The sequence below is a fragment of the Vigna unguiculata genome, chromosome 5, assembly GCF_004118075.2.
Source record: "Vigna unguiculata cultivar IT97K-499-35 chromosome 5, ASM411807v1, whole genome shotgun sequence".
Lineage (NCBI taxonomy): Eukaryota > Viridiplantae > Streptophyta > Magnoliopsida > Fabales > Fabaceae > Vigna > Vigna unguiculata.
Window position 1 is genome coordinate 35,180,265 of NC_040283.1, and position 2,969 is coordinate 35,183,233.

The following is a 2,969-nucleotide window of genomic DNA, read 5'->3' on the forward strand; positions in this document are numbered from 1 at the left end:
GTTGTTTATACTCTTTGACACATTTTTGCTTTAATGTTAAGTCAAATACTATTAAGAAACGCACTTGAAATGTCAAACAAACTTAACAAAATCTGATTAAAAGGACTAAATTCATGTATTTCAAAAGATGAAAGACTAAATTGGTCCAAAGTTTCGAAATGGAGTAATTCCAAAATTCACTAAAAGTTAAGGGACAAAAACATATTTAACCCTTATTTTTAATATTAGTGAGTTTTTAATTTCAGTGTTACTTTTACGTCTCCAAATAGACTTAAATTCTTTTAAGATACCCATACTTTAGAGAGAGAAAAAAAATCCTAACCATTATGCTAGTGTAGAAATTTAAATAAAAGCATATAATAACATCAACAAATACTTAACAAAGGTATTATTACTCAACATGTATATTTTCTGAACTAACATTTTAAACTCTCCACTCACACACAACTAGACCCCTATCCACTCAAAGGTTGTGGTGCCCAAAATAACTACATATATTTATAGTGCTCTCTTTTTCGTATTACTCGACATAGAATTTTTATGAAAACCCATTAAAGAACCAACATATTCTTTCTTCACCAAAAGTTTCACATGTTTTTGTTAAATATGTATAAGCCATGAGAAGGAAGAATGCGTACAAAAAAACGTACAAATACGTACAAGAGGTGTTTGGTGAAAAACAACTCAAAGAGAGTTTGCCTCCTGATTTATTAGAAACTTGTCCAATATATAAAGTACAAAATCCCATGATATAACGGGAAAGGAAAACCTAATATGTATCATCATAAAACAAAAATATTTGATAATAATAAAAGAGAAAAAAATATAATATCTCTATCACTCCCTCTCAAGATGGGCATGAATATTATAAAGTTCCAACTAGGAAGTAGCAACTCGGAAAGCATAACGATGCAATGACTTAGTAAATATATCAGCAAGTTGACTTGTAGAAGGAACATGGAGAAGGTGGATAAGACCATCAACAAACTTTTGTCGGATAATGTGACAATCCAGTTATATATGCTTGGTTCTCTCATGAGAACTAAGATTCTTAACAATGTGAATAGCGGAATTGTTGTCCTAAAAGGTAGTGTATGGAATGGGAACAGAAAAATGCAAATCTTGAAGAACGTATTGAATCCATTGTAGTGCACTCAGAAGAAGATCGTGAAATAGTGGTTTTTTTCTTAGACTTCCAAGCAACCAAAGAGGTGCCTAAGAAAATACAATATCCAGAAACAGAGCGTCTGGTAGTGGCACAAGTTGCCCAATCAAAATCAAAAAAATGCTTGAATTTTAAGAGAGGTGTTGGACTTATACAAAAGGCCATATCCAAGAGCATGTTTTAAGTACCGAATGATCCGTAAAGCCTAATATCACGTGAAGAAGAAACAAATTGGCTGAGTTGTTAGACATTAAACTAATATCAAGCCTGGTGTTGGTCAAGTATAGTAATCATCCAATCAGACGCCGAAAGGAAGAAAAATCTAGTGGAAGAGCTCCCTCGTCGGCATGGAGTTTGATAGAAGGATCAGATGGCGTTGATGCAGGTTTACATCTAAGCATCCTTGCCTCTGAAATGAGATCCAAAAAATATTTCCTTTAGTTCAAAACTAATCCATCAAGAGAACGAGTAACTTCAAAGCCCAAAAAAATTTGGGAAGGTCAAGATCTTTAATATGAAATCTAGAATGAAGATGAGCTTTTATAGCATTTATTTTAGCATTATTACTAGTGAGAACCACATCATCGACATAAACCAATAAAACAGTAATAACAGGCTTTATATGTAACAAAGAAGAAGTAACTCTGAAGTTAATTTTTGATTCCAATTATGACTGGCTTGTTTTAAACCATATACAAACAAGACGTAGTTGAGGAAGAGAAAGACCTAGTGGAAGTTTCATATAGATCTCTTCATGTAAGTGTCCATGGAGGAAAGCAATGTCAACATCCAACTGATGAATAAATCAATCGCTAGCAATAACCCAGGCTAAAAGGATGTGTACAATAGTAAGTTTGACAATAGGGGAAAATGTTTCAAAATAATCAAGCCCCTCAGTTTAAGTAAAATCCTTAGCCACCAACTGTGTTTTAAACCTATCAATTGTGGCATCTGGTTTATGTTTGAGTTTGTAAATCTAGTGGCAACAAATTGGCTTGATGCTAGAAGGATAAGGAACTAAAGTTCAAGTCTGGTTTCTGTCAAGAGCATGTAACTCAGCATCATTTGTTTCAAGCAGTCATGTTGAGCAATTTCTTTGAAAGAGAAAGGTTCAGCTTAGCCAAAAATATTACGACAAAAGGCAGTATGGTCAAAAGAACAATTATCATAAGAAATAAATAAATACATTAGATAAGGTGTGGAAATATTAGAGCATGAAGTTGAAGCAGCACCATAATAATATTGATCATAGTATCGAGACCTGTTTTTCACTATATAAGAAGTTCTAAGATTGGGATCAATAACTTCAACATTATCAAAAATAAGAATAGTTGCAGGGATCGTAGTAAGGTTAGTGGCATGTGAAATAGGTAAAGCTAGAAAATCATACATGCTAACATCACAGTAATGAGATCATCTATTGAAGCAATAGAGTTATCAGATGGCAAAAAGAGTGATTAAGGAAAAATATTTTCATGAAAGATAACATTCCTAGTCACAAGAATAGACTTAGATTGAAGGTCATACAAAACATATCCTTTTGTTCCAGATTTATAACTAAGGAAAGCACATTTTAAGCTTTGGGAATCCAATTTCTAGTAGTGGTAGAACTGGCGTAAGCCAGACAGCCAAAAACTTTTAGATTAGAAAAATCGGCTTTAGTAGAATAGACCAACTCATAAGGACATTGATTACTGAGAAAAGGAGTGGGTAACCTATTAATGAGATGAACAACCGATTTAAGCGATTAAGACCAGAAAATGTTTGGTATTTTTGCTTGGAAAATAAGAGCACGACACACATC